At 39.9% G+C, this 22310-nt stretch overlaps 1 pseudogene across 1 annotated transcript in view; it reads right to left on the reverse strand.

Annotated features, from left to right (window-relative positions):
• Positions 1 to 998: 998 nt before the first annotated feature.
• Positions 999 to 22310, reverse strand: part of LOC307139510 (NACHT, LRR and PYD domains-containing protein 3-like) — a 38493-nt pseudogene continuing 17181 nt past the window's right edge. The window contains exons 5-15 of the transcript in view: positions 17171 to 17278; positions 16752 to 16836; positions 16238 to 16433; positions 14317 to 16143; positions 12483 to 12653; positions 7222 to 7395; positions 5691 to 5864; positions 5424 to 5597; positions 2503 to 2676; positions 2068 to 2324; positions 999 to 1246 (exon numbers count right to left, since the gene is read on the reverse strand). The product of the transcript in view is annotated as an NACHT, LRR and PYD domains-containing protein 3-like (transcript). The remainder of the gene's footprint in view (positions 1247 to 2067; positions 2325 to 2502; positions 2677 to 5423; positions 5598 to 5690; positions 5865 to 7221; positions 7396 to 12482; positions 12654 to 14316; positions 16144 to 16237; positions 16434 to 16751; positions 16837 to 17170; positions 17279 to 22310) is intronic.

Here is a 22310-nt window from a genome sequence, read left to right on the forward strand (position 1 = left end):
ATAACATTCTCAAATTTATTAAGGAAGAAAGGGCATATATAGAGTTGTAAGTGAAACATGTATTTGCACAAAATGTGTGTGTATGTATATCAATGTTTTGTCTGGGTTGTCTGGGTGTGTGTGAATGTGTACTTAATGTTTTGTCTAATTGTGCGCATGTACCATGACAGAAAAGTCAGTGTTATACAAGGAAAATTAGAAAGTGAAGCCCAAGAAATAAGAAAATATTAACATATTTCTGTTATTAAATATTAAAATTCTGCTTAGGGCCCCATAAAGGCTTGGGCCGGCCCTGGAGCCGAATATCATTTATTATCTTTATGAGCGCTGTCTCTGTGCTGTGATGTGGTCGGAAGCCTGACTGAAAATTGTCCAAATATCCATTTGATCTTAAGAATTTATTCAGCTGATTGAAAACAACTTTTTCAATGATCTTGCCTATAAAGGGGAGATTTGAGATTGGTCTGTAGTTGCTTAAAATGGTCTTATCCAGATTGCTCTTTTTCAGGAGGGGCTTAACAACTGCAGTTTGGAAAAGTCCCAGAAAGAAGTGATGAATGTTCCACTTCTAGCAGATCTGCTTCTAAACAGTTAAACACACTTTTAAAAAAAGAAGTGGGAAGTGTGTCGAGGGAGCAAGTTGATGTTTTGGTGCTGTACAGTTTCTTCCAAAATTTTACCATCAATTACCTCGAAATCTCTGAAATTGTGGACGAGTCTGTCTGACCTCAGCACAACATGAGGATATACTGATCGCCTGTCTGATATTATTGATTTATATCAAATCAAAACTTATTATCATATGATAGATTTATGTGCTATACTTGACAATCACATTTATGATTAGAAACATTTGAATCATTATGGATGAGTTCAATCAAACATTATTATATTTGTAGGCCTGATACTGAAGAGCCTGAAGATTTCTGCTGACAGACTCATCTGAGCTCTTCCTCTGTTCCTCCTTTACATAAAACAAAACACTAAACACTAAACACACTAAACCAACATTAATCCTCAATATCACATGTTTCTGATACGCATGCTAACACACACACTGCTTTATTTAACTAGTCTGAGTCTCTTCCAGCTGTATGAAACACATTTACACATTAATCACACATTTATTTCTCCTCATAGACACAGTAGTGAGGCTCTTCTGTGATCACCTGATGCTTTCTGATCCTCTCATGGCCATTTCAGAGATTTAAACCATGATGTAAACGATCCATCATCTTAATCTAGTCTGTAAGGAGGAACCAGAAGAGAAAACAATCAGTGTTCAGTGGAACAAAGTGAAAATTAGTTATATTTTAATGACTGTTTTTGAGAAAAAAGAAGTCACATTTAGTTCCTGTAACCAGATTAATTACTGACTTTACATTATCCTGCAGAGATATTCCTCAAACAAATTTGTGCATTAAATACTCTAGATTTAAAACATGAATGGCGTAGATATGTGTGTGTGTGTGTGTGTGTGTGTGTGTGTGTGTGTGTGTGTGTGTGTGTGTGTGTGTGTGTGTGTGTGTGTGTGTGTGTGTGTGTGTGTGTGTGTGACTGCAGAAGGACCTGCGACTCCTATTGAGTCACTGTAAAGGAGAAACACATGCTAATGAGTGTACGGCGTATGGAATAAACCACAGCGAGCAAACACAAATGTTATCTTCAGTTCAAACCTGTCAGTTAAACTTCCACTAGTTAAAGCCGTTTGCCCTCTAGTTTACACATGTTTGTAGGGCTCTTAGTAAATCACTGACAGTAAAGTGAGTGTAAAGTAGTGTGACGTGTTGCTTGTCACAGTAAAAACACACTCGAGACAGAGACATTTCTCATGTGAGGCTGGACGGCTGTGAGCTGAAGCTGAACTGATTTTAGCAGCGTTTTCCTACAATCTGACCAAGTCTATTTTCAAACTGAAATGATTCTCTATTACTGACACAGTTAATAAAGCAGGTGTTGCTGTGTAAAGCTGTGACTGTGTGCTTTTGTTCTCTTTCCTCCTTTGTGTTAAACATTTTAATCAACTTTACATTTTGTTCTCACACAAACCCTTTGTTGCAATAAAGCTGAATGATAATTTCCTCTCATGAATATTTGAAAGGTTTGTTCTCATATCAGAGGTAAATGAAGCTCTCTTTAATATCACAGTGATGTTTCCTCACCTCAGGACACAGTTTGAGTCTCGTAGCTCGTCTCTGAGCCGCTGCTTTGAGTCTCCGATCTTATTGTCTCTCAGATCAAGCTCTTTTAAAAACTGCAGCGCTTTTGAGTTAGTCAAAGACTGAGTTAAAGAAGAAACATCTGTAATGCCACAGTCCCATAGACTAGAAAGACACAAACAGAGAAAGAGAGATTATCTCACAAACAAATCATTAAGATGAAGAATTTTACACCGATATAATGTAAATTCAGGCTCTTCATGAGATATTGAGAATAAAGTGTTTAGTTTAAACTGTTAAAGTGATTTTAAGCATTTCTTTCTTGTGTGTGAATGTGACTGACCTCAATCTCTCCAGTTTACAGTGTGAATCCTTCAGTACGTCACATAAGGGCTTCACTCCTGTGTTTTCTAGTTTATTCCAGCTCAGGTCCAGCTCTCTCAGGTGTGATGGGTTTGATTTCAGAGCTGAAGTCAGGATGAGACTCTGTTTCTCTGTAATACTGCAGACACTCAGACTGAAGACAGAAAGAGAAAATGACTCAGATCTGTGATGATCATCCCATTGACTTTCATTGACGGATGTTCAGATGAGCCAAGACTATTCAAACTCCAACTGTCAAAATTCAAAATGTGACAGTTGGAGAGGCTCGTCAGACTCCATTAACAGCCATTCTACAGTGTGTGTGTGTGTGTGTGTGTGTGTGATGGGTAGGTTTAGGGGCAAGGGCTGTGTGTGTGTGTGTGTGTGTGTGTGTGTGTGTGTGTGTGTGTGTGTGTGTGTGTGTGTGTGTGTGTGTGGGTGTGTGTGTGTGTGTGTGTGATGGGTAGGTTTAGGGGCAGGGGCAGGGGCAGGGGCAGGGGCAGTGTGTGTGTGTGTGTGTGTGTGTGTGTGTGTGTGTGTGTGTGTGTGTGTGTGTGATGGGTAGGTTTAGGGGCAGGGGCTGTGTGTGTGTGTGTGTGTGTGTGTGTGTGTGTGTGTGTGTGTGTGTGTGTGTGTGTGTGTGTGTGTGTGTGTGTGTGTGTGTGTGTGTGTGTGTGTGTGTGTGTGTGTGTGTGTGTGGCATGTTTTCGTGAAATATCAGGACACAAATGTGTATAATGACATGGGTATGACACAGGTATTACACAAAGAGGGTGAAATATGAGGACGTTCCCCATGTCCTCACTTTTCAAAATGCTTATAAATCACACAGAACAAGTTTTTTTTCACAGAAAGTGAACTGCAAAGTCTCCTGTGAGGGTTAGGTTTAGGGGCAGGGGCAGTGTGTGTGTGTGTGTGTGTGTGTGTGTGTGTGTGTGTGTGTGTGTGTGTGTGTGTGTGTGTGTGTGTGTGTGTGTGTGTGTGTGTGTGTGTGTGTGTGTGTGTGTGTGTGATGGGTAGGTTTAGGGGCAGGGGCAGTGTGTGTGTGTGTGTGTGTGTGTGTGTGTGTGTGATGGGTAGGTTTAGGGACAGGGGCAGTGTAAGGGGATAGAAAATACGGTTTGTACGGTATAAAAACCATTACGCCTATGGAATGTCCTCACATTTCACAAAAACAAACGTGTGTGTGTGTGTGTGTGTGTGTGTGTGTGTGTGTGTGTGTGTGTGTGTGATGGGTAGGTTTAGGGGCAGGGGCAGTGGACTGGTAATCCCTACGTTATGAATGGCAAAGATGGCACTAAGACTAAGTGATGCTTTTTGAAAATGTAAAAATTCAGAATGTCTCCTGTGATGGGTAGGTTTAGGGGCAGTGTGTGTGTGTGTGTGAGTGTGTGTGATGGGTAGGTTTAGGGGCAGGGGCAGTGTGTGTGTGTGTGTGTGTGTGTGTGTGTGTGATGGGTAGGTTTAGGGGCAGGGGCAGTGTGTGTGTGTGATGGGTAGGTTTAGGGGCAGGGGCAGTGTGTGTGTGTGTGTGTGTGTGTGTGTGTGTGTGTGTGTGTGTGTGTGTGTGTGTGTGTGTGTGTGTGTGTGTGTGTGTGTGTGTGTGTGTGTGTGTGTGTGTGTGTGTGTGTGTGTGTGTGTGTGTGTGTGTGTGTGTGATGGGTAGGTTTAGGGGCAGGGGCAGTGTGTGTGTGTGATGGGTAGGTTTAGGGGCAGAGGCTGTGTGTGTGTGTGTGATGGGTAGGTTTAGGGGCAGGGTCAGTGTGTGTGTGTGTGTGATGGGTAGGTTTAGGGGCAGGGGCAGTGTGTGTGTGTGTGTGATGGGTAGGTTTAGGGGCAGGGGCAGTGTGTGTGTGTGTGTGTGTGTGTGTGATGGGTAGGTTTAGGGGCAGGGGGCTGTTCGTGTGTGTGTGTGTGTGTGTGTGTGTGTGTGTGTGTGTGTGTGTGTGTGTGTGTGTGTGTGTGTGTGTGTGTGTGTGTGTTTGATGGGTAGGTTTAGGGGCAGGGGCAGTGTGTGTGTGTGTGTGTGTGTGTGTGTGTGTGTGATGGGTAGGTTTAGGGGCAGGGGCAGTGTGTGTGTGTGTGTGATGGGTAGATTTAGGGGCAGAGGCTGTGTGTGTGTGTGTGTGTGTGTGTGTGTGTGTGTGTGTGTGTGTGTGTGTGTGTGTGTGTGTGTGTGTGTGTGTGTGTGTGTGTGTGTGTGTGTGTGTGTGTGATGGGTAGGTTTAGGGGCAGGGGCAGTGTGTGTGTGTGTGTGTGTGTGTGATGGGTAGGTTTAGGGGCAGGGGCAGGGGCAGTGTGTGTGTGTGTGTGTGTGTGTGTGTGTGATGGGTAGGTTTAGGGGCAGGGGCAGTGTGTGTGTGTGTGTGTGTGTGATGGGTAGGTTTAGGGGCAGAGGCTGTGTGTGTGTGTGTGTGTGTGTGTGTGTGTGTGATGGGTAGGTTTAGGGGCAGGGGCAGTGTGTGTGTGTGTGTGTGTGTGTGTGTGTGTGTGTGTGTGTGTGTGTGTGTGTGTGTGTGTGTGTGTGTGTGTGTGTGTGTGTGTGTGTGTGTGTGTGTGTGTGTGAGAGAGAGAGAGAGAGATAGAGTGAGAGTGTGTGTGTCTATCTGTCTACTCACTCGCTTCAAACTTTATGGTCCAGTTTTCTCAAGCCAACTTCAAAGTTTGTTTACAAAAAAAATGAAGGTGGTGGTGGTTCATCTTACCCCGGGGGCATCTTACCCAGACTTACACAATCAGTTTCAAATACTTGAAATGCAATTATTCACTAGTTCAACACTTAATTTTAACTGTGACCAATGGCAAAGGCCAGAAGATGCAATGCTACAGTATAAATGATGTAACTTGAGCTAAACAGTGAACTGTAATCACACTGTAACTGTACAGTATAATGATACTAACTGTAGTTTCTCCAGCTGTGATTGTGGGTTCATCAGTAGATCACTGAGGTTTCTCACTCCAGAGTCTCCTAGTTTATTCTCGCTCAGGTCCAGCTCTCTCAGGTGTGATGGGTTTGATTTCAGAGCTGAAGTCACAGCAGAACAACCTTCATCTGTCATATAGCAGCAGCTTAACCTACATTAGGAGAAATGAGAAAAACAAACTCTTTATTCTGTTTCATTCAAATATAAAAAAACTTTACCTTTCTTGTATGTGAATGTGACTGACCTCAATCTCTCCAGTTTACAGTGTGAATCCTTCAGTAAGTCACATAAGGGCTTCACTCCTGTGTTTCCTAGATTATTCCAGCTCAGGTCCAGCTCTCTCAGGTGTGATGGGTTTGATTTCAGAGCTGAAGTCAGGATGAGACACTGTTTCTCTGTAATACTGCATCCACTCAGACTGAAGACAGAAAGAGAAAATGACTCAGATCTGTGATGATCATCTTATTGAAGAGCTACAGCATATAGTCTGTCATTTAGTCTATAGTTTCCATATTCAGCTTGTAATCGTGTCACACTAGTTCTGTTTGCTGGAAACTGTTGTTTCTTCTTTCATTTTTTAAACCATTCTGTTTTAATCTCTGTTGTTTATTGTAGCAGCAGATGCAGATCTCATGATATTTCTGCAGAACAACATGTAGGGTAAGATGGGGAAGATGCCCCCCTTCAGAACAATGTGGATTTACTGTTAAACTGTAACATATTTAAAGAGAAGTTTAGCATGAGCAGGATATGATGATGCATTAGCCCAATAAACTCTTACAGAATGTGTTGTGGTGAACATCAGTTAGGATGGCATTCCAGAGACCAGTTTATATCCATCTCTCTAAAAGCTGACTTTAACCACCAAACTCATTCCTAAGGTTTAGGCAAGAGCTGCCATAAAAGATCCTTCAGGACCTCCTGGATGCAGCAGCAAAAGAGAGGCCACAGAGATCTATCTAAATCCATTCATACACATGTTTGCAGGCCTTACATTTATATAAACTGCAACACATCCACTTCATCTTCATACAAAGCACAGTTTATGTTAATGATTATTGACTATAAACACAACAGTCCACGGGAGAGATCCATTAACAGATAAACAAATGCGTGGACGATGATTTAACTGTTTATTATCATGTTTGGTCTATAAATAAATGCTTAGGCATTGTATGGAACAGATAATCACCATTTGCCAGAACCATTAGGTGGTTTCCATAAGAAGCATTCCCATACAATTCTCTTCCATTGCTCCTTTCTGTTCAACAGCATTGCATTTATCCATTCTGTGTTCACATCATTTATTGGTTTTATTGGTTCATTCAGTACTTTTCTTTTTGGTTATTAGTTAACTATCCTTTAGAAGTGCATGTTCATTACTACAATTAATAATCGTTGAAGTATTTACTCTTGCATATCTATTGTTAATACATTTCATTCATTTTATTACACTGTGTCTTCATTGTGTTGATGGTCAAAGACTCTACTAGTTGTCCAGACTCGCTAATCCTTCAGATAAATCCGCTGACCAACTCCCTCTAGTTTACAGTAATTCTGAATGACCGAACAGCTCTTTTGGGAGTGTTCTTATATTGTTAAGAGAGTATTCTTAGCTGGTGACCCGTATCAAAAGCGGGAAGGGGTCATCTGATACACTCATAACCACACCTTAAGTGATATGTGATCTAAAAATGCTACAGTATAAATGATGTAACTTGAGCTAAACAGTGAACTGTAATCACACTGTAACTGTACAGTATAATGATACTAACTGTAGTTTCTCCAGCTGTGATTGTGGGTTCATCAGTAGATCACTGAGGTTTCTCACTCCAGAGTCTCCTAGTTTATTCTCACTCAGGTCCAGCTCTCTCAGGTGTGATGGGTTTGATTTCAGAGCTGAAGTCACAGCAGAACAACCTTCATCTGTCAAATCACAGCGCCTTAACCTACATTAGGAGAAATGAGAAAAACAAACTTTGAAGAAAAAATACTCACAAAGTATGCAAAAAAAATCAACTCACCCTCAAAAACAGATCACGGAGACTCATCGTAACACCAAATACATTAAAATGTGACTAAATCATCAATAGACTTATAATACAGAAAATCAACCATAACTTGATTTCACCAAGTTGGAAAACAATGCTACTAAGTTCTGATTTATATTTTATATAAAGATTTACCAATACTTGAGAAAAGGATGACACACAAAGATGCACCACTTTCAATGAAAGGGGAGGTAATCCCTTCAACATTTATAGACAAAAACAAACAAAGAAAAGAGTCTTTGGGATTAAGAACACAGGAGCCTACACAATGTCAAGCATCTGTTTATGATTTCCTGGCATGATCATAAATTATGCTCCCATAGTCCAAATGGGACCAGATCAATATCACACCATGGCACAAGCTGATTAGCCTCTGCTGATCCCACAGCCAATGAGATTGCATGCTCAACATTTCAATAGTCTGGTTCATTGGTAGCAGTAGGCTGAGTTCCACCTCCCTCTGCTAAACCTGCCTAAATCTGCTACAGGATTTATGAATGTCTATTTGTGAAGTAGCAGCAGCACACAGTGCATCCGGAAAGTATTCACAGCGCTTCATTTTTTCCACATTTTGTTATGTTATGGCCTTATTCCAAAATGGATTAAATTCACTATTTTACTCAAAATTCTACAAACAATACCCCATAATGACAATGCGGAAGAAGTTTGTTTGAAATCTTTGAAATCTTTTGAAATATAAATTAACATATACATAAGTACAGCCTTTGACATGCATATCAAAATTGAGCTTGCAGTCAGACTTGATGTCACAGAGACGAACTCTGTGATTCCCTCCTCTGGCCATCGGAGGGAACCATCTCCCGAAACTAACTCACACTTACACTGATGCACAACATTCCCCACAAGCCTTTGCCTTGCACTGATTACATCCCCAGCTGACACTCATTACCAGACTCTTTAAATACCCACTCTCCATTCAGCTCTTAACAAAGTCTTGTATTACCCTGGTGAACATTTCTGAGCATTATCTCCTTGTCTGACTACCTGTAACTGATCCTGCTGTTATCCGCTCTCGACCCATTGCTGCCGGCCTTTGACCCTTGCCTGTTACACCGTTCTGTGAGTGATATCTGCCTGCCCTGACCTCTTGCCAGTTTTCGACTTACCATACTGCCTGTCTCTGTTATCCCTGTCTGCTACCGTTTGACCCTGCCTGTACGACTACGTTCTTACTAATACAGCATGCAAATGGATCCCTGCCCAAAAATAGGTGTGCCAAGCTTGTAGCATCATACTCAAAAGACTTGAGGCTGTAATTGGTGCCAAAGGTGCTTCAACAAAGTATTGAGCTGAAAAAAGTAAAGTAAAGGCTGTGTATACTTCAGTACATGTGATTTTTTCTTTTTCTATTGTATTTTATACATTTACAAAGATTTCAAACATAACATTTTGGGTCTATACTATTTTTAACATTGTCTGTATATTTGTTTATTTTTATTATCTGTGTCTTGTCACTGTCATTCTGTGCACTGTGGAGCTTCTGTCACTACAACAAATTCCTAGTATGTGTAAACATCCCTGGCAATAAAGCTCATTCTGATTCTTCTAATTATTATTTCACATTGGCATTATTGGGTATTGTTTGTAAAATTGAGGAAAATTAAGGAATTTAATACATTTTGGAATAAGGCTGTAACTTAACAAAATTTGAAAAAAGTGAATCGCTGTGGATACGTTCCGGATGCACTGTATTTTACATGCTCACAGCAGTGTTTCTGTGTATCTATTATCAGTAGCAAGTACATACTTGCTCTACAGCATCAGAAATAATCAACAGCAGCTGCGTAGCAGATCTAGTCTGCCAAGACCAAATAGTCAAGTTTATTTATATAGCGCTTTTAACAATGTAAACTGTTTCAAAGCAGCTTCAGTGTTAAACAGGAAAATAATGCAACAGAATTTTATTCAGCCGTCTAGCCATTCTGGAGAAAACTGTGATGTCATCAGTTCATTTCAATTATCATACAGTGACAGTGTGGGCTTTAGATCAGTAATTTAGTTTACATGGTTAATTTAGTTTAATAATTAGATTTATTTGGATATTTAGTTGAAAAATTGTGTCCCCAACTGAGCAAGCCAAGCCAGAGGCAACAGTGGCAAGGAAACCAAAACCCCATCAGGTGACCTAAAGTAGAAAAATAAACCTTGGGAGAAACCAGGCTCAGTCGGGGTGCCAGTTCTCCTCTGGCCAATTAACAAACAGCGTATGATTATTATTCTGGCAACTTTACAGGTCAGGTCATAATAGATTGGAATATTCGAAAGATCGGAGGCAACATGCCGGAAATGGGTTTATTGAGGATGACATATCGATTTCCTGTAGCTCAAACAGTGGCGTGGCACTAGCAACGCCAAGGTCATGGATTCGATTCCCAGGGAAAGCAAGAACTGACAAAATGTAAAATGTGTACCTTGAATGCAATGCAAAGTCGCTTTGGATAAAAGCGTCTGCCAAATGCATAAATGTACTGTAAATGTAATTTAACAATTATTAAATAGGAATATTCGAAATATCGGAGTCATCACACTGGAAACGGGTTTATTGAGGATGATGTGTCGATGAAATAATTATTAAATAGGAATAATCGAAAAGCGGAGTCATCACGCCGGAGACGGGTTTACTGAGGATGCCGTGTCTGTGAGGCAATTTCAGGAGGCCAATTGACACGGTCTCTGCAGACACTTCAGGGTCATGCGTTAGTCATGTCTGGGTGCAGGTCCACCATCTGATCTGGACACGGACTGGATCCGGCTGACTGCAGTAAACCTCGGAATAAACAGAGAGACTATCATTAGCGTAGATGCCATTCTTCTGATGATGTAACAAGTACATCAGGTGTTATGGGAAGTGTTCCCGGTTCCGGCTGACCTAGCTAATGCAGCCTAACAATCATTTAATTGAAAAAGTGTTTTATGTGTATGCCACAGTAAAGAGATGTGTTTTTAGTCTAGATTTAAACTGACAGAGTGTGTCCGCTTCCCGTACAATGCTAGGAAGACTATTCCAGAGTTTAGGTGATAAATAGGAAAAGGATCGACCACCTGCAGTTGATTTTGATATTCTAGGTATTATTAACTGGCCAGAATTTTGAGACCGCAGTAGACGTGATGGAGTATAATGTGTTAAGAGCTTGCTCAAGTATTGGGGAGCTAAACCATTTAGTGCTTTGTAAGTAATAAGCAATATTTTCATTGTTTATTGCATAACAATAAAAACTAACGCCATGCTTCCTAATGATATCTCCCAGTGGTAGCATGTACAGGGTGAAGAGTAGCGGTCCTAGCACTGAGCCTTGTGGTACTCCATACTGAACTTGTGATCGGTGTGACATCTCTTCATTTACTACTACAAACTGATAACGGTCAGATAAGTATGATTTAAACCATGCCAATGCCGTTCCACTAATGCCAACATAATTTTCGCGTCTATTCAGAAGAATGTTGTGCTCGATAGTATTGAATGCAGCGCTAAGATCGAGTAACACTAATAGAGAGATACAGCCACGATCGGGTGATAAGAGTAAATCATTTGTAACTCTAATGAGAGCAGTCTCAGTACTATGATACGGTCTAAATCCTGACTGGAAATCCTCACAGATGCCATTTATTTCTAAAAAGGAGCATAATTGTGAAGACACTGCCTTTTCAAGTATTTTTGACAGAAAGGGTAGATTTGAGATTGGCCTGTAATTGACTAATTCTGTAGGATCAAGTTGCGTTTTTTTAAGAAGTGGTTTAATAATAGCCAACTTAAAAGTTTTCGGTACATATCCTAATGTCAAAGATGAATTAATGATATTAAGAAGAGGATCTATGACCTCTGGTAGCATCTCTTTTAATAGCTTAGTCGGTATAAGGTCGAGCATACATGTTGTTGATTTTGATGATTTAACGAGTTTAGCCAATTCTTCTTCTCCTATAGCAGTGAATGAGTGGATTTTTTTCCTCAGTGACACTACAATGCTCTGTCTGATGTGCTACTGTAGTAGACGGCTGCATGGTTAAAATTTTCTTCCTAATAGTGTCAATCTTACATGTAAAGAAGTTAATAAAGTCATTACTGCTGTGCTGTGTACAAACAAAAGTTGAAGCTTTATTTTTGGTTAATTTAGCCACTGTATCGAATAAATACCAAGGGTTGTGTTTGTTTTCTTCCAAGAGAGTCGAGAAATAAGCAGATCTAGTTTTGTTTTCTTCCAGCTGCGCTCCATTTTTCTGGCTGCTGTTTTAAGGGTTTTAAGGGTTGCTATTTTCTTTAATCTTCTTTAAGCGCAGAGGGGCAACTATGTCTAAAGTACTGGAAAAGAGAGAGTCAATAGTTTCTGTTGCAACATCGAGTTCCTCTAGGCTATCTGGGATGCTGAGGAGATGATACTGATGAGGAAGAGTATTTAAAAAGCAATCTTTAGTGGCGGCAGTGATTATCCTGCCATTTTTTAAATAAGGGGGTGGCTTTGCAACCTTAGCTAAATTAAGTATACATGATACTATGTAATGATCTGAAACGTCATCGCTCTGCTGCAGAATTTCAATGGTATCAACATTTATTCCATGTGACAATATTAGGTCTAAAGTATGATCATGGCGATGAGTGGGTCCTGACACGTGTTGCCTAACTCCAGTAGAGTTTAGAATGTCTTTAAATGCTAATCCCAATGCATCTGTTTCATGGTCTACATGGATATTAAAATCACCAACAATTAGTAATTTATCTACGGCCAGAACTAACTCTGATAGAAAATTAGCAAATTCTTTGATAAAGTCTGTATTGTGCCCTGGTGGCCTGTATACAGTAGCTAGACTTCTGAGTAATACTGAAGATAAAAATACCAAAAAAATACATTGCCAAAATTACATTGCCAGATTTAAAAACATGCTAAAACCTATTCTGAAAGTTGTCATGATTGAAATATATTTAAAAGTAAAGAACATCTAAAAATGTCTTATATTGTACCACAACTTACCTCAGTATCTCCAATTTATACATTATATTCTTCAATCCAGAGCAGAGTAGCTTCACTCCTGAATCTTGCAGATTATTATTGTTCATGTTCAGCTCTTTCAGATTGGTATCCGATCCAAGAACTGTAGCCAGAGCTGAACAGCTTTTGTCTGTTAATTTACAATCATTTAACCTACAAGACAAATACATTACACCACAGAATTAGGTGCAACATGTGTATATACTATTATAATAGTCTTAAATTACTACATTGTTTATTAATACATTGTTAGCTAACTGTGTATATGTACTATTCTGAAATCCATAACTTGGACAAAGTCTCTAATAATAAATCACTCTAAATTGTAATGCATGCATTTTCTGTAAAGCTGCTTTGAAACAATACGTATTGTGAAAAGTGCTATACAAATAAATGTGAATTGAATACTTTACATTATTTTATATATATTTACATAAATAGTAACAATTAACGCAGCATCCATTTTTTCTGTCATCCTTTGGCTAGTGTTACATTTTATGATCACGCTCTCATTCATGCAAAAGCTTTTAAACAATTCAAGCGTGACAAGGAAAAAAAGAGTCTGGGAAATGTCCTGACACACACACACACAACACACAGAAAGACGCACTCCAGTATCGAGTTCTCTTTCACGCTTGAACAAACAATAACACACAGAATTGTGCCAAAATGTCAGTTTTGTCAAGAATTCTCATAAGTGCTCAAATGATCTGAGATGCGCATTAGATCTGCGTCATGTTCAACAGTGGCTAATGCTGTCTGTCATTAATGTTAATCAAAGAACAAAGGGAACAAAGCTAGAACAAAGCTGTAACAAAACTGTAGCTTTAATAATCATTAATCTAGGTTTAATTTATAATTCATGCAGCTAAGACTGTAAAGTGTTTGATATTCAATTTCTGTATTTTTCCTACCTGTTAGAAAGGAAGGCCACAGGTAAATATGACATTTATAATAATGGATTTATGTGAAGATTGTTTTAAGTTCAATTAAATTAAACAATATTTTTTACAGCCTAATAAATGTTGAAATTGATAGCTTTCAATTTTACTGTAATGTTGAATGTCAATCGTTAATGTTTAAAAAACTCATTTTCATAGAGACATCAGTGTTAGTATCAGTGATAAATATTAAAATATTAAAAACAGCAAAATATTAAAACTCTTCAAAAAAAGCTTTCAATTGCGATTAATCGTAGGGTGAGCTACAGTGAATCAAAAATAATATATAGGAAATGCTAGTTTTTGTCAGTGACATATTTGCTAGATAAAATGAAGCATGCTTGAATAATATTTTTGTTCAGATTTATAGCTCAGATGACAATGATACATTAGTCTTGAGGTAGAGATTCTGGGGGTTTAATGATTCTAGCATTGAAGTTATGGAAGAGCATTTGTGCTTTATAGCAGAAGCCGAAGAGAACTATATAGTGGAACTTAGTTAAAATAACTAAACCAATGTGTTATATGACAACAACACTGTTGTGCTTCATCCTCTGCTAACTCAACCCTATAAAACCTATCGTATCGTATGTGATATACTGTATAAATGTCTAAGACCTCTAAATGATCATCAATATGATCAACACTTTACTGAAAATGCTGAAAAACAGCTACAGGCCTTCTATCGTCTGATTGATAGTTTACATTATGTTTAAATATAGTTAAAACTACAGAACTAAAACTATTATGAAGTTTAGCATTTACAATTTGGTTTTATCTGGAGATATAGAATGACAACTGATAATATATGAATTTTAAAAGGTCTGTTATAGCCTGGATGACGCCAAAACATGCCAAAACATTAATTGACTTACAGAGCTCTTCTGGAGGTTTTGATGACTGCCAATAATCTAATGAGACACTCGTCTGATTTCTTGAATTTCTGAAGCTCAAACTCCTCCAGCTCTTCCTCTGATGTCAACAACACAAAGACCAAAGCAGACCACTGGGCAGGTGAAAGGTCAGATGAGAGACTTCCTTTGCTAAGGTGGGTCTGAATCTCTTTCACCAGAGTTTGGTCGCTCAGTTCATTCAGACAGTAGAACAGATTGATGGATCTCTCTGCAGGCAGATTATCTTCTAATTTCTGCTTGATGTACTGAACTATTTCCTTGTTGCTCTGGTCATTGTCGTCTTGCTGTGTTATCAGTCCTCGTAAGAGTCGTCGATTGGACTGTAGAGACAGACCGAGGAGGAAGCGAAGGAAAAGGTCCAGGTGTCCATTGTCACTCTCGAGCGCCTTGTCCACTGCAGTCTTGAGAAAATCAATCATGGTTTCATTTGTGTTTTCCTGTTCTGTAGACTCATGATCAAACACACTTGTCTTGTTGATGTCTAGACACAGATGTGCATAAAGGGCTGCGATAAACTCCTGAATGCTCAAGTGAACAAAGCAGTACATGGTACCAAGAGTGATCCCTGTTTCCTCTTTAAAGATCTGGGTACACATGCCTGAGTACACTGATGCCTTATAGACGTCAATACCACAGGCTTCCAGGTCTGTGTCATAGAAGATCAGGTTGCTTCTTTCCAGCTGATGAAATGCCAGTTTCCCCAGTGAAAGGATGGCATCTTTATCCCAGGAAACATCTGGTGTGTATTCTCCATCATATTTTCGGCGGCTCTGCTGGATCTGAAAGCGGAGAAAGTGTGTGTACATTTGTGTCAGAGTCTTGGGAGTGTCTTCAGTGTTTGATTCCTGCTGTGTTTGAGAGATCTCATCAGCCTGAGTGTTTTTCACATCATTATTTCTCTTCTCCTCCAGAATGTTCTGGAGAACAGTGGCTGAAATCCAGCAGAAGACTGGGATGTGGCACATGATAAAGAGACTCTTTGATTTTTTAACATGATCTATGATTGTGTTGGCCCGATTCTCATCCTTGAATCTTTTTTTGAAGTACTCTTGCTTTTGTGCGTCACTGAATCCTCGTATCTCTGTCAGCCGGTCGATACAGTCAGGAGGAATCTTACTGGCCGCTGCTGGTCTGGTGGTGATCCAGATGAGAGCAGAAGGAAGCAGATTTCCCTTCATGAGGTTCGTCAGGAGAACATCCAGAGAGGCTGGTGACGATACATCACGCCACGTCTCATTACAGTCAAACTTCAGAGGAAGGCGACATTCGTCCAATCCATCAAGGATGAACAAGACTTTGAATTGATTCATTATTGTAGGGTTCAGTCCTTTTGTCTCTGGGAAAAATCAGTCATAAGATCCATTAAACTTAGTTTTTCTTTATCCTTTAAGTTCATCTCTCTGAACGGAAGAGGAAAAATGAATCTGATATCTTGATTCTCTTTTCCTTCAGCCCAGTCCAGAACAAACTTTTGCACAGAGACTGATTTTCCGATGCCAGCGACTCCTTTTGTCAGAACAGTTCGGATCTCCTCGTCTTGTTCAGATGCTTCAAACAAATGTGTGCATTCCACCTGTATCTCTTGAGATTCATGACGCCTGGAAGCAACTTCAATCTGTCTGACCTCATGTTCAGTATTGACCTGTTCACTGCCACCCTGAGTGATATAGAGATCTGTGTAGATGTTATTCAGAAGTGTGGAGTCGCCTTGCTTCGCAATTCCTTCAAACACACATTGATACTTCTTCTTTAGGCCACACTTTAGCTGATGAATGAAGAACAGCTCATCTAAACACAGGAACAGAAAACAGATAGTTTTAGTCTTAATCTTCTCTCCAACATTTATAAGTGTCAATCTGACAGGTGGCCATGAGTCTCAGACCTTCTAGAGCATCAGCAGCTTCATCTTGCTTCATCTCTCTCAGGTAATGTAGTGTGAGATCAAGAGCTGCTGCTTTGATACTGCATCTATTCTCATTAAAGTCCTTAACAAAGGATTCTGTGTTTTCTCTGTGTAATATTTTCTTAAACTTCTCCAGTTCATTCTTCAGAAACGTGATCATTTTGTTCTCAAGATCCTAGAAACAAAGCAAGAAAAATAAGAGACAGAACACAATTTAACCAGATCCACATCCATATTTGGGAGAAACTATTTATTCAGTAATAAAAAAAAACAAAAAAACAAAGAAACCAGTTAAAAACCAAACATGTTAATTAACATAATATTATTTTAACACACAAAAAGTACCAAAACAACAGTTTTCCTTCTTTTCTTTTTTTTTACATTTTTATTATTATATTATTTTAAGTTTTTATCCTACTGTTTTCACAAGTAATGTTCATTAACCCATTTGTTTGTTATAATCATAAACATGTATGAAAATGTGTTTTCCTACCTGGAAGATCCCGAGGAGATTATCTTTGAAACTCTCGTGTTTCCTGTGAGTCTGAACGTCTGAGTCTAATGTCTCACATTGAAGCCTGTTAGCCAATAAAATAAAATACTGCATTTTCAGGCAAAATATTATTAGTTATTTTAACAGAGAAAAAGAGTTTATGCTGTTGAAGTATAGGATATATTTAAATATAAGTATATAATTAATTCTGCATTGACAATAGGTATTTTTTAATATGTTGTACAGCAGTTATATTGGCGCACCAAAATTAAATGGTAATTATAATTCAAATAAAATAATTTCCATGTTTTTGCTGATTGTAAATATAAATTATAATTGGACGATAAAGTTTAATGACAAATATTTGCTGAAATATTTTCTAACAGTGTGTGACCAACAATAAGAAACACATGAAATACCTTTTGTTAGTTGATGGTTTTCTCTCACTGAAGTTTGGTGGTACACCTCCTTTTGAGCGGTCACTCTTCACAGACACAGAGCTGGACACATGTGAGCCTGATCTTACACTAATGACACACAGAGCAGAAAGATAAAACACGTCACTACAGGAGATACTTCAGTCTCATTTGAAAGGGTTTAATGTTGCAAATAGTAATTAAATGCAATAGAACTGTACTTTTGTCCATCTATGACTACAGATGAACGGAAGGACATGTTCCTGTTTGGTTGTAAGATCTATTTTCCATGGTGAATTTATGCCTCCTTGTAATTGTATTACTGTAAAGATGCTCCAGACCGAGTTCAATAAAGAGGAAAGCAGACTATAGGCCCTAAGACTAGCAGACATTGGGTCGAATTTATCAACCTAACGTAAAAAAGAGCGCAGATCTGACAGCAGAAATAATTTATTTATTTATGATGTAATGCCATATCAGCAACAATGGCTATATTCATGGCAATCAGCCGTATCACTTCAATACATTGTTTACAATAATTTAACAAACTTGTCCTAAAAACAATCACTATACAAAATTAGGCATATATACCAATAACAACAACAGCAATAATAACACCAATTACATAGAATCTTTCAAATTAATATTTGACAGAAATTCTAAAATTACTCCAGGAGAAACCTTTTTAAAAATGTCCATTATAATGTGTTTTCTGAATAAAACCGTTCTCTAATATTATTTAAAAAAGGACATTCTATTAAAATATGTTTTACACTCGTGAAATTCTTACACAGATCACAAACCGGTTTCTCTTTCCCGTTCAATAAATAGGAATGAGTGAGTCTTGAATGTCCAATTTGGCATCTCGTATATACAACCTGGTCATATCTATTTTCAAAATAATAACTAATAACTCCTTGATTTAAAAAACTGGATTCACCTCATATAATTTGTTATTTACACATTCGTTCCATTCCATTTGCCATTTCTTGTAAATGTACAGGTTCAATGGGGGTTCAACGTCAGATGCTGGTATTTTACATTCTGTCATTTCCAACTGAAGTGCTTCCTTTGCTGCTTTATCTGCTTGTTCATTACCAGTCAAACCCATATGGCCTGGTATCCAACAAAAAACAATATTAACATCTTGTTTCTTTAAAGAGTCCACTTTTCCTATTATGCTGGTAATTATAGGATGTTCAGTTTTCAAAGAATCAAGTGCTTGTAGGCAGGATTTAGAATCTGTGCAAATTAAAAAGTTACGTTGTTGTTCCTTCTCTATTTTTTCAAGAGCTAGAAGTAATGCACATGCTTCAGCTGTGAAGATTGAACTTTGTCCAGAGATACACTTGCCATAGCGTTTTGACCCAATCACTACTGCAGCAGATACCCGACTGTCTGACTTTGATCCATCTGTGTACACAGGTACATGAGTTGGTAAGCTGTGCCTTATATCCAAAAGTTCCTCCTGATAGACATTTGGATGATTTATGTTTTTTATATACTGAGCCAGGTTCATCATGATGATGGGTTTTTTAATATTCCAAGGCAGTATAGGACACAGATGCGTCGATGTAAGGATTTCCAAATCAATGTCCATATTTTCCAAGTGTGATTTTATACGAATTCCAAAAGGACTGATGTATGTGGGTCTGGCTTCATACAAATGTGAATACTGAGGATGAAAAACTGAAGGATATGCTGGGTTACTTTCATTGGCTTTTAGCTTAACTACATAGTTGAGAGCCTATTTCAGTCTTCTGTTATATAGCGATGGTTCTCTTGCTTCTGTATACAAGTTCTGTATTGGGGAAGTCCTAAATGCTTCTAAGGCAAGTCCTCAATCCTGTATGATGTACTGTGTCCAGCATTTTGATGTATGACTTCCTAGCAGATCCATAAACAATACTCCCATAGTCCATTTTTGATCGAACAAGTGTCCTATAAAGTCTCAAGAGAACTTCACAATCGGCTCCCCATTTAATCCTTGCTAGCACTTTTATAATATCCATTGCTTTAAAACATCTATTTCGCAGCATTTTAATATGAGGAATAAAGGATAGTTTGTTATCAAAATTAATTCCTAGAAATGTTGTCTCTTTTATGACTTTAATAGGTTCTCATTCTAAAAAAAGTTCTGGAACTAAGTGCATAGACCGCAAAAGGCAAAAATGCATACATACAGTTTTTGATTTAGAAAATGTAAAGCCATTTTTTACTGACAATTCATACATTTTATTTATACAGATTTGTATTTGTCTTTCGATTACGTTCATATTTTTTCCTTTATAACAAATACACACATCAACTACATATAAACTACAAAATATATTAGACCCCATAACACTTACAATACTGTTCATTTTAATACTAAAAAGAGTAACTGAAAGTATACTTCCTTGAGGCACTCCTGATTCTTGTACATGCAAGTCAGATAATATATTTCTTACGCAAACAAGAAAAACTGGGTAAATGGGTAAATATCCTCTGAAGCCCATATCGTACAAATCTTTTAAAATACCATACCTCCACGTAGTATCATAGGCTTTTTCTAAATCAAAAAATACTGCTACTACATGTTCTTTTTTAATAAAACCATCTCGTACAAAAGATTCTAATCTTATGATCAAGAGTACTTTTTCCTCGTCTAAATCCACATTGATATTTACTGATCTTTTGATCTTTTTCCAAGATCCACACCAGCCGGTCATTTATCATTCTTTCCATGGTTTTGCATAAACAACTAGTTAGTGCTATTGGACGATAATTATTTGAATCAGTATGGTCTTTTCCAGGTTTAGGTATTGGTATAACTATTGCCTCTTTCCAATAATATGGTAATTCTCCTGATTTCCAGATGTTGTTGAAATTTTCCAGTAGAATCACTAATACACTATAGGGTAAATATTTCAAAAACTGATGGTGAATTTTGTCAGGCCGAACTGAAGTGTCATTAGAGTTTTTTATGGCTTTCAAAAGTTCCTCCATTGTAAAAGGCTGGTTATACGATTCAGCGTTATCAGAGGAGAAATCATTTTCTTTCTGTTTGTAACAAAGGTATCCACTGGAGGCAAGTTGAAGGACCCATGTGCAGTTCTTTATTCCAAACAAAAACATAAATCTTAACATAAATCAAAACAAGGACTTGGCATTAACTATAACTAAACTCACCGACAGCGGGTTACAACATTCAATACTTGACAAAGACACATGGCAAACATGAGGCCTTAAATACACACAGACTAATGACAAGACAAGTGACACCTGTGAACAGTGATGAGACAATGAACCAATGACAGGACAAGACACAAGACCACATGAGGGCATGGGATTCACATGACACTGAAACATGACAAAACCAGGAAGTGCATGACCAGACTGTGAACATGACACTAAAACAAAGCAAGAACATGATAAACTAAAACATGAACAAGGAACAATGAACATGAACCAACACCAAAACACCATGTGACAGATCCCCCCCTCTATGGGCGGCCCCTGACGCCCAAACAACACCAACACTTCAATGGCCTAATAATAAAGAGTCCAAACAAAAAAAAAGTCTTGGGGGGCGGTCTTGGGGGAGGGATGGTGGGCCAGGCCCGTGCAGGGGCACCGGACCCAGACATGACACGGCCGGGCCTGGGAGCGTGGGCGGACCTGGACCCTGTGGCGTGGGCGGACCTGGACCCTGAGGCGTGGGCGGACCTGGACCCTGTGGCGTGGGCGGACCAGGACCCTGTGGCGTGGGCGGACCTGGACCCTGTGGCGTGGGCGGACCTGGACCCTGTGGCGTGGGCGGACCTGGACCCTGTGGCGTAGGCGGACCTGGACCCTCAGGCGTGGGAGGACCTGGACCCTGTGGCGTAGGCGGACCTGGACCCTCAGGCGTGGGAGGCCATGGCGGCAACGGCAGTTCTACAGGCCATGGCGGTAACGGCAGTTCTACAGGCCATGGCGGCAACGGCAGTTCTACAGGCCATGGCAGTAATGGCGGTTCAGGGGGCCACAGAGGCGTGGCCTTCATGGCCTCCATGTACCCCTTGCCCCCCAAAAAAAATTTCTTGGGCGGGACAGCGGGCTCGTGGGCTGGAGCCTGGACGGGGCCGTGGGCTGGAGCCTGGACGGGGCCGTGGGCTGGAGCCTGGACGGGGCCGTGGGCTGGAGCATGGACGGGGCCGTGGGCTGGAGCATGGACGGGGCCGTGGGCTGGAGCATGGACGGGGCCGTGGGCTGGAGCATGGACGGGGCCGTGGGCTGGAGCATGGACGGGGCCGTGGGCTGGAGCATGGACGGGGCCGTGGGCTGGAGCATGGACGGGGCCGTGGGCTGGAGCATGGACGGGGCCGTGGGCTGGAGCATGGACGTGGGCTGGAGCATGGATGTGGGCTGGAGCATGGACGTGGGCTGGAGCCTGGACGGGGCCGTGGGCTGGAGCATGGACGTGGGCTGGAGCAGATGACTCTGGCTGGGTTGTGGTGGGTACTGTGGGGTTTTGGGGCCCCTCCTCCACAGTCCCCACCGTAAAAGAAGACCCAGCCAGCAGAAGAGCAAAGTCAATATATTCTGCTAGAGTCCCCGGGGAGTTGCTTTCGGGCATCAAGTAGCTTAAAAAGTCATTGAGTCCATTAAGAAACATCCCCTTAAGGGCAGCATCATTAAAATCCACAACATAGCAGAGACCACAAAACTCTTGTACAAAATCCTCAATGGATCGAGCCCCCTGGCGTAGACAAAGCAGGTCAGCAACTGCTGGGTCCATTTTGGTGACGGTCAAGTATTCTGTAACAAAGGTATCCACTGGAGGCAAGTTGAAGGACCCATGTGCAGTTCTTTATTCCAAACAAAAACATAAATCTTAACATAAATCAAAACAAGGACTTGGCATTAACTATAACTAAACTCACCGACAGCGGGTTACAACATTCAATACTTGACAAAGACACATGGCAAACATGAGGGCTTAAATACACACACAGACTAATGACAAGACAAGTGACACCTGTGAACAGTGATGAGACAATGAACCAATGACAGGACAAGACACAGGACCACATGAGGGCATGGGATTCACATGACACTGAAACATGACAAAACCAGGAAGTGCATGACCAGACTGTGAACATGACACTAAAACAAAGCA

This window comes from Gobio gobio, assembly GCF_949357685.1.
Source record: "Gobio gobio genome assembly, chromosome: 16".
Lineage (NCBI taxonomy): Eukaryota > Metazoa > Chordata > Actinopteri > Cypriniformes > Gobionidae > Gobio > Gobio gobio.